The 10,699-nt window shown below is 45.1% G+C and overlaps 1 protein-coding gene across 1 annotated transcript in view; it reads left to right on the top strand.

The window, feature by feature from the left end:
* Window positions 1-714: 714 nt before the first annotated feature.
* TASL (TLR adaptor interacting with endolysosomal SLC15A4) overlaps window positions 715-10,699 on the top strand; it is a 29,194-nt gene continuing 19,209 nt past the window's right edge. Inside the window, exon 1 of the mRNA XM_088454076.1 lies at window positions 715-773. The gene's annotated coding sequence lies outside the window, so the exon portion shown is untranslated. The remainder of the gene's footprint in view (window positions 774-10,699) is intronic.

Genomic DNA, 10,699 nt, shown 5'->3' with positions numbered 1-10,699 from the left:
AATCCAATGTTGATGAACTGATGAACTTGATTGGTTTGAGACCGGTGTTGAAGAATTGAAGAACCTAATTGATATGTTTCCGATATTAATGAATTGATTAACTTGATCGGTTGGGACTGATGTTAATGAATTGAAGAACTTAATATGAGTCCAATATTGGAAGCATCGGATGAGACTGATGGTTGGAGGTATCGTCTGGAACAGATAGTGGCTGTAAGAACAAATCTCAGTGGTAAAAACCAGACTGGTGTACAAGATGGTATAGCAGACTTGTTTACCAGATCTAGGAACTGTATATACCAGACTGGGGCCATTCAATTAAAGAGTACTTGGGAGCTCAGCACTGAGCTGTAACTACAACAGCAAGAAGCGACGTTGCACTGGCAACTGAGGCCAGCCAGGTGATAGAAATTATAGGGGAGGATCCCCAGGGATTGGATGCTGCGATCAGCTGTTTTGGGAGCAGCACTCTGATTGGAGGAAGAGTGTCAGGTGACAGTCCAACATGGCTGGGCCCATACTGTTGTTTATGCGGGAACTCTTGCGTGCAGCTTGTGTTCCATCATGCTGGGAAGACACACTGTCAGCAAGGGGCTGGAGAGAGCCATCTCCATGCTCAGTGACAGGACACTGAGATGACGGGGCAGGAGCAGCACAGACAGACCTCAGCGCCAGCCGGGAGCAATGTGCAGTGTGAGTGGATCTCTGTGCTATCCTGGAGTGATGCACAGCGCAAGCGGACCTCAGCGCTAGCCTGGACAGGCACTGGAGTGGTAAGAAAGTGGTTTTAATAGTCTGGAGCGTGACAATCACATTTTACAAGGCTTAGTGCATCTCTCCCTTGGTCAGGGTCTGCGGTTGCTCCTCTGGCAGTCCAGGATCCTAGTGCCTGGATGGAAAAGTAGACAGCGCAGAGTGACTCTGCATGTGCCAGAACATGCTCTTTTTGTACAACCTATCAGAGTTCCTGTCCCAGCGATTCAGTAATAATACATTTAGGTGAATGAGGATTCCTTATTGTCGTGAATTGTGGCGATAAGGAATCCTTATTATGGGAACTGAACACATCTATTAATAAATATGCCTCCTGCGTGATCCTGCATTTTAGATTGTTTTATTCCATTCCAGGAATATCAGATGGCAGCCACGCAAAAACTAACCGATTGCAAATTAAATTACGAACTCTATGATGATTAATAGCAGCTTTTATATAAGGTAGTGGTGGTGGTTGTAGAGAATGTCCTCACACCTGAATGCTAAATGCTTAGAAGCGGATTGCTGAGAACAAGGGGAGGTCTGAAGGCTGGCATATTTTCAGATGCTTAAATCAATTCTGACTTTGTGGGACTCCTCTCTGGGAGGTCCTGGAGGAGGATGTCCCATGGGCAACTGGAATTTGTATCATTTTTCAGCAAGAATCAGGGCCTTGTTGATGCCTAACACAGCTCCATCTACCTCAATGCAAAAGTGTACTGGATAGGATGCGGAAAGGTTATCTACTCTCCCGGGATTATGGTAGAGCTCCCCTTAATTCTGGAGTAAATTATGGAGTAACTAATATGCCTGTTGCATTAATAATCTTGCTACATTTTTATCTGCTGTTAGAATCAGAAAAATGAAAAAAAATTATGCTTTTATGTCTCATGTTTTGTTTCAGATCCATATTGACAGAAAGAGTACATTGATTATTTCCCAGAACTCTAGCTTCCTCTTTCATGCCTATGTTCATGCTGTTATTTTAAGCATGCATACTTGGCAGGAAAAGCAGTGTACCAATTCTTTCTAGAGATTGAGGTAGAAACGATTCATTCAAATAACTAATCACCACACTTTGGGCCTGATTCAGACCCACTCGCGAGCGGCTGTCCGCTCGCAAGTGGGTCGATGGTCTGCACTGTGCATGCGCACGACGGAGGGAGCTCCGTCGTGCGCATGCGCGAGACGCGACGAGCGAAGGACTTTCCTTCGCTCGTTGTGTCTGATCAAAGGGGGCGTGCTGTCGATGTTGATTGACAGCACGCCCCCTTTGGTGGGCGTGCCGGGGGCGTGCCTCCCAGACGGGGGCGTTCCCAAGGGAACGCCTACCGTCAGAAGCCGGCCCCACTGACATCACTAGTGATGTCAGTGGGAGTGATTTTGGCTCTGATAGAGCCAAAATCACTCCGGGCCTTGCGGTTGAGAAACTCAACCGCAGGCTTCGGCTCGCAGTGACGATGGTCGCGATGGTCAAGACCATCGCGACCATCATCCTGCACGCTCGTATATGCTGTGGGTGGTGACCCACAGCTATACGAGCGTCCAGGAGGACGCTCCATAATTATGGAGGTGGGCCCTGATTCAGAGCGAGCGCTCTGGTCAGAGCGTCCGGCTCTGAATCAGGGCCTTTATTTGCAAAGTCCAAACCTTTCAACCAACAATCACAATAGGTAGCTCTGCTTGGGATTCAGTGGATGAGGATGGTGCAGATCCCTAAAAAACTCTGCCATGTAGAATCATTAGTTATCCTCTGCAATCCAGGTAAAACATTTGTAAAGATTCAGCAGTTACAGCTATGGAAGATTTTTGGATGAGTTTTTATTTCTGATGAAAGGTTTTCCCTTTTCCTGGTACACACTAGACGATATGTTGTCAGATCCGGCGGACCGGATGACATCGTCCACATCGGCGAGTGTGTAACAGCTATGTCACTGACGATGCGCGCTCTAGCGCATCGTCAGACTCTTCACCCTTCTGACGTGCATGCAGGTCCGATGGGCGATATTGGCAGTATGGCCCCCCTGTTGCCTACCGACATCGGCTAGTGTCATCTGCTGCGGATTACATTGTGCTGGGCACACATCGTTAAGTGTGTACCCAGCATTAGAGTCAAATGGATAGGAACAGAAAAAGCACAAAACTATGTTAGGCAACCAATTTCAAACAAGTACACCGGGGTGTACTGCAACATGCTGTAGACGTGTATTGTATGAGCACAATGTATTTTTGGTATGTTAAGTGTTTCAAAACAGCCTCTATAGTATGTATGAATTTGTTTCATATCTGTGGGTACAGTATGTTTCATTTAATCATCTGCCTTTTGATAACTAAATGCGGGCATGGCCAGTAGTGAAAGTAGGGTGGTAAGGGCCGGTACGATGTTCCTGCCCCTACTACCTTACCACCGCCATTAGCTGCACCACTGTGCCAGCCACAGCGCTCGGCAGCAAGATAGACCCCGGGACATGGGCTGGCTTGAATGAGCTAGGGCAGCCCGGTAGGTCACGGAGAGTGGCAAGAAACAGAGGCATGTCGAGCGGCTTATTTTCTGGGGCATATCCTGGTTGGCACATGGCTGCAGGCACATCCGTCCCCCACAGAAGGACATTGGGCCTGATTCAGAGCCGTTCGCTATTTGTGGTCGTTCGTTCAAAAAGAAGGGGTGGCTATTCAAATGATCCGTTCGCAAATTGCAGTCTGTTCCCACCTCTAAGTCTGAACGAGCGAGCAAAACATACGCTCGTTTTTTTTATAAAAACGCCCCCTGGCCGCACGCACCATACGTCATGTCCGCTATTTATTAGATTAATCGAGTACATCGTACAGCGTATGAACTGCTCGCTATTCTTGTGGTTGGTGTTTTCAACAGCTATTTTGCGAGCAGTTCTGAGGTAAAAAAAACCAAGTGACGTGGTCAATGACGCTGCTGTATTAATTATGCACTCCCTTAAAACGCCCGTTTTGACCTTTAAGCACGCCTGCGTTCGGATCTCCACTCCCCGTTTTCAAGCACCTTCCCCTGTTACCACCCACATACGCCTCATTCTGTCACTCAAAATAGCAGGCCCTCGCTATATTGCGTACCAACGATTTTCGGCCGCACTGACTGGTTCGCGCATGCGTACTAAAAACCGTACGCATGTGCAGATGTGCGAACATCGCTCGGAACGAGCGTACTGCCGCTAGCGAGTGGCTCTGAATGAGGGCCATTGTTTTTGCAATACCCTGTAGTTTACTTTTCGCAAGTTTACAGCAGATTTTGGGGGATCCAGGCTTTAGCCTGTACATACAGTGGTATGCCTTCTCTATCTTCCAGTTTCACTGTACATGGGAAAGAGCATTTCTGATTGTATTTTTATTTATTACCCACATATTAAAAACATTGAAATGTTTGAAAGTTACACATGTCTACAGGAATCTCTGTGTCCTGCAGCTGCCTATGTCATTATTTACTTAAGACATAAATAAAATTAAAATGAACAGTAATTTAAGACAAATGCTTGAAGTGCATAATATGAGTTGGTGGTCCTAAATGAATAGCAGCCTAGACTATAAAGTAATATTATTACTCAACAATTCACATTTGCAGCTGAGCAAAATCACCAATCCTGCCAAATGTTAAGCAGAGCAATTGTGAAAACTGAAATGTAGGAAAGCTTATTGTTACCCAAAAGAAAATGTTTTGTACACCCACATATTTGCAACTTGGAAATTACCTTTTTTTCTCCAAACATTTAATTGAAGTCATCCTTAAGGATCATTTTGTATGTGTATATTTTAATGTTTTTTGTCTTGCCAAGATTTTTCTTTTTTGTTTCATTTCTCAGAATCAAATGTATAATACCAGTGGTAGATTTTACCTAGGGCAGCCCCTCAGTAAAATCTGCCACCTCAATGAGCCAGTTGAAGTCTGTGAGTGCACTGGCTCAGGGGCGTTTGTAGAGGAGGGGGGCCTGTGTGCAGACTCTGTCACGGGCCCCCTCCTCTCAGGCGGGCAGTGTACCGAGCGCCTCTGGGCACTAGAGTGTGCCCAGAGTCTATAGCACATGAGCAAGTCACCGGGAAAATGGCCGCAGTGCCCTGTACTGTGCATGTGCAAAACGATGGGAAAATGGGTGAGTCGGCCATTTTCCTGCTGTTTTTACAGCGCTGACACCGGTGCCGATGTGGGACTCCGGAGAGGTAAGTGCAATATGGGTGCAGGGTGTGCACTGCACACCCTGTACCCATTATAAATATGCCCCTGCACTGGCTACACTGTGACTGGTAGTGGCTTCCCATTGGAAACGCTACCTGCCAGTCACATACAGGCTGGGCTATTTTTCTGGAAATATAGGTTCTGGAACTGTGGATGGAGCTACTGGGGGTGGAGCTATAGAAAAACAATGACATATTATATCTATATATTATATATACATATATATATAGCATTTAGAAAAAAAGGCACTTAAAAGGGAATAAAATTGGGGGCGTGGCCTGACTGGTTTACTGGACAGCAGCAATTCTTTGGAGCTCCTGGTCCTTGTGCTCTAAAGGGCAAATAGACACTGCCTCCTGCCTCCCTGAGCCTCCTCTCACCTCCAACATGTGCCCGCTCTCACCCTGACCTGATTCCTGCACTCTGGCACCATTCTGCGGGTTCTAGAGATCTGCGGCCTAGTGCAGCTCCAGAAGCCGGGGGCTAAATTTTGGAGCCCACATTGCAGTACCTGGATGCTGCCTGCTGAGACCCTGCCAGCTCCTGTTAATGTACTCCTCTCATGTCTCCTCTCTACTCCTGCACCCAGGTTGGTGATTGACTGTTTATTTTTCACTTGCCTTTCTGAAAGGCTGTGATTCCTTGCCTCACCATGCTGTTCTAGTGATACTATGTTAACCTCCTCCATGAGACCTCTTCAGCTCCTGCTCTTCTGATTGAACCTCTGCTACTACTATCCTCCTAATGTGATCTACAACACTCCATACCTATTTGCCGACATACATATCCATCTCCTTCCTATATGACACCATAATCCAGCATCTCTAAAACCAACTAACGTGCAGTCTCTATTTTTCTGACACCTGTGCCTCCAACCTCTGAAGACCGTTATGTCTGCCAAATGAGGCAAACTCTCTACCCTTGCACCCCCTATTAAATTTGTTTCACAAAAAACTCCTGATGCTATATCTGCCGGGAAGACCTTGGTAGCGTCCACCTCCATGGCCGCTTCCCCATCCAGTCTCATGACCAATCTGGACCCCCACTACTGATGCACCGCTTACAGTCTGTATGCTCCATCAGATGCTCCAAGCGTTCCGGACAGATCTCCCCTCTGACTTCCAAACCTCAGTTAAACAATTATCTGCTGAAGTAGCGAATGTGGGTGACCGCTCTAACCATTTAGAAATAAAGATGCAATAACTTGTGTCCTCCCATAACGATCTTCTCACCTCCCATAATTCTGTCCTGATGGAATTAACAGCGGTTAAGGATAAACTCGCTGACTTAGAGGACAGATCCAGGAGAAATAATATTAAGATAAGAGGGGTCCCGGAATCTGTGCTTAATGATGGTCTCCAGGGCTTTGCCCTAACCCTTTTCCAGAAATTATTACCGTCTGCTGAGGTCTGCGACCTGTTTATTGACTGCATCCATCGCTCTCCCTAAACCCCGCACAGCCCCTGGCAGTTCCCCCCGAGATGTTTTGCTACACCTTCATTTTTTCAATATTAAGGAAGATGTCCTTAGAGCTGCAATTTTGGCAGAAGACACAGAGGTCCTTAATAATCTCCAACTATTCCCAGATCTCTCGATCCATACCATCAACAAACGTAGATCTTTCCAACCTATCACCAAGGCTCTTCGTGATAATGATATTCAATGTCGCTGGGGTTTCCCGGTGAAGCTCTTGTTACGGAAAGATGGCTCCACGTTCGTCATTTCGTCTTTGGAGGCCGGTGCCAAGTTGTTATCAGAGTGAAAAATCCCTGTCTCTATTGCATCAGCGTCTCTTAATTCCATTGAATCGGAATGGACCCAAGTTGGATGAAGATTTCCTGGATTTATACAATCTCATTTGTTATTTTATTGGTTGAATCATATGCATTTTCCTGGACTGGGTTGCTACCTTGTAGCCTATTGTAGCACCAACAATGTTTGACCCTTCCGGACGAGACATTCCTATTGTTCCTGTTTCTGTTGGTCGCTCCGCTCTGGGACGCTATGCATTGGTCTTCTTAGCCGCAAGTATATATTGGTCTTAGGCCAAAGTTATCAATAAATCAAGGTCTAGGTTATATCACAAGAATTGCGACTATGGTGCTTGTTATTTTATTACATCCTATTTGCTATAGTAACTAGGATGTCAGTTTCACGTATAGGTTTTGAGAAATGTCTTATATGTTAATATTGTACTGTTTATACTGTTTCTATTTTATTTCTTGTCCTCGGCAGTACTGATAGTTCTATTTTCAATCATATATGATATATACTGCCAATATTGTATTTTCTATGTTTTACAATGTTTGTATATATGAGGTCTCTGGGTGGGTATTGGAACAGTCCACGCCCCACATGTTAACTATTTTGCCATTTTTTTCCCCCACAGCAACTACTGTGGCCCGATATACTGGGCTGTTTGACTTGATTCTGTTTCACACTTTTTTTTCTTTCCCCTTTCTTAAAGATATGTTTTTTTCTTTTGTTTTTCATAACAGGTATATCCACGGTGCTCACACAACTGTATGACTATAAATGGTTAAGATTTTTTCCCTATATGTCAAGGGACTTAACTCCCCACATAAACGTCGAGTAGCTCTCTCCACTTTTCATCAACATAGAGCAAATATTGTGGCCTTACAGGAGATGCATTTCTCTTCTGCACCCCCCGTATTTAAAGACCATAGGTACCCTACATGCTATACTGCTAATGGCCCATCCTAACGGAATGGGGTCGCTATTTTATTTCATGTAAATACCCCATTTGTACTACATAGGAAAATTGAAGTTAAAAACGGGTGTTTCCTTATCCTTACTGGCATTGTTGAGAAAGTGCCAGTTACCCTAGTCTCTATATATGCTCCCAATTCTCGCCAGGTCCCTTTTCTGAGAGAAATTTTTGAAGAAATTGCTAAGGTCCGTCAAGGCGCCCTAATATTGATGGGTGACTTTAACCTTGTCCTTGACCCCAAACTGGATCACTCTTCCTCGCAGGGACACTCTTCTTCCCCCCATGATGTGGGCCCCTCACTTGCTTTTAAGAAACTGTTAGCTGAGTTTGACTTGTATGACGCCTGGCGCACCTTTTCCCCAGATGAGAGGGACTATACTTTCTTCTCTTCTGTCCATAATAGCTACTACAGAATAGATCTTATTCTTCTGGATAAAAGGATCCTCCAGTCCACTAAGAAAATTAAAATTCTCCCCATAACTTGGTCCGATCATGCTTTCCTCCTATGGTCCTGGAGTACTGATAAACATTTTCCCCCTACACACCCTTGGCGTTTTCCTGACTACCATCTCCATGATCCTGAGATTCTAAAGGCTCTTATGGATTCACTTACGCTATATACTCAGACCAACTTGCCTTCGGACACTTCAGTTTTTACATATTGGTGTGCCCTGAAGGCGGTATTTCGCGGCACCTCTATCCAAAAAGGTGCTCAACTTAAAGCTCGCTCCCGTAAATCACAAATCGATTTGGAGTCTTCCCTTCGATCCTTGGAATCTCAGAATCAGGCCCACCCTACAAGGTTGTTACGTAAACAACTGCAAGAGGTCCAACAGCAGCTCCAGAAACTGTTTATGCTCCGCATGCACTTAGCCCTTACTCGATTATGTCACAAGTTCTATACTGCCGGGAATAAAGCTTCTCGCCTTTTAGCTCGCAAACTCCGTGGTCAACAAGCCAGAAATAGGGTTAAGTGTCTTCTCTCCCCCTCCGGTTCCAAATGCCTTAATCCCCTCGACATTGCCAACCTGTTCTCAAAATACTATGCAAAATTGTATAACCTGTCTGAAAATCCCTCCACCCCTCAACCCACAACCCCTATTATTACTTATTTTCTAGATAGTTTGTCTCTTCCTACCTTAGATGCAAGTAGTCTGGCGTCCTTAAACGCCCCTTGGTCATTGGAGGAGATACAGTCTGTAATTAGGCAACTCCCTAAGGGTAAGGCCCCGGGCCCAGATGGCTTTATTAACTCTTTTTTACTCTGAATTCAGAGGCGTCCTTTCCCCAATCCTTTTACAGCTATATCTAGAGGCTTCTAAAACTGGCTCCTTTCCAGCCGAAATGGTGGAGGCACAAATTGTGACTATCCCGAAGCCGGGCAAGGACCCCTCTGACTGTAAAAACTACAGACCTATAGCACTTCTTAACACGGACATTAAAATTTATGCTAAATTAATAGCTAATCATCTGAACCCACTACTTTCTCGGTTAATACACCCTGACCAGGTGGGCTTCGTTACTGGACGTCAAGCTCCCGACAATACACATAGGGTTCTGGACCTGGTGGAATGGGCCTCACATAATAAACGACCACTTCTCCTCTTATCACTAGATGCTGAAAATCATTCGATAGACTCCATTGGGACTATATGCACCAGGTGTTATACAGGTTTGGACTCCAAGGCGATATCCTTAGCTCCATCAAAGCTCTTTACATTGGCCCCTCAGCCCGGATTTTTAGCAACGGCTTCCTTTCCTCACCTTTCCAGATATCTAACGGCACTAGATAGGGATGCCCTCTCTCCCCACTAATCTTTGTATTGGCTATAGAACCCCTCGCCCTCTAACACTTCTCATAAATTGTGTCTCTTTGCAGACGATGTTTTATTGTTTGTGACTGACCCGGAGACTTCGTTGATTCCCCTCCACAATATTTTAAACAACTATAGTGCTGCTTCCTATTACAAATTGAATACAACTAAAACGGAAGCTCTACCTATCAACATTCCCCCTACAATCCTTCAATCCCTGAAAGGACGTTTTCCTTTTTCTTGGAAGGGCTCCTCCCTATCCTACCTAGGCATTTCTATCCCCTCCTCTATTAGTAATGTTCACATTGTTAATTACGCCCCTCTGCTGATACAGTTGACAACTTTAACCACTGCTTGGATGAATCATGAGGTCTCCTGGTTAGGCCGTCTAGCGGCATTCAAGATGATGTTACTGCCCAAACTGATGTACCTGTTCCGTGCTATACCATATGCAATACCCCGTAAAATGTTACAACAAATGCGGAAACTGATGACGTCTTATGTATGGAAACACAAAGCTCCTAGAATAGCTTATAACTGTATGATACGCTCTAGACAACAAGGAGGCCTCAATCTCCCTGACCTACCTAGGTACCATGAAGCTGCCCTGCTTTCTCAGCTGTGTGATTGGTTTCTCCCCCCCCAAACTAAGCCCTGGGTGGACCTAGAACATGCCCTTCCCAAGTCTGCCTTTGATATCCTAAAGATATGGGATGTTAGGCTCCCAACTCATTTTAAATTCACTCTCCCTTCTAGGACCATATCCCTCCAAGCATTAGATAATTTGTTTCCCAATCTCCACATGTTTTACTGGATGCAATTAGGTATTCAGTCCCTAGCAGATTTTCTTTCCCCGTCCTCTATTTTACCGTTTTCTGATTTATGTGCCAAATTTGACTTGGGCCCATCAGCTTGGTTTTATTATCTTCAACTTCATCACTGGATAGCTCAATTTAATACTGGTCCCTCCATGCTCCAAACACCACCAGACCAAATTCTAAATAGACTATCTAGATCCTCTTCCCGTGGGGCCATCTCCTTTTGGTACTTACTGTTGTCTCCTGCTGACCAGATGACCAAATCTTCTGTTCAGCTTCGATGGGAGGCTGATCTTCAATGTTCCTTTACCCTTAAACAATGGGAATCTATCCATTTAGCCTCTTTTTCCCTATCTAAATGCACTAATCACGCTGAAATGCA

Source organism: Taudactylus pleione, unplaced genomic scaffold (genome assembly GCF_031769625.1).
Source record: "Taudactylus pleione unplaced genomic scaffold, aTauple2 ptg000609l, whole genome shotgun sequence".
NCBI lineage: Eukaryota > Metazoa > Chordata > Amphibia > Anura > Myobatrachidae > Taudactylus > Taudactylus pleione.
This window is presented reverse-complemented; position numbering and strand designations above follow the sequence as displayed.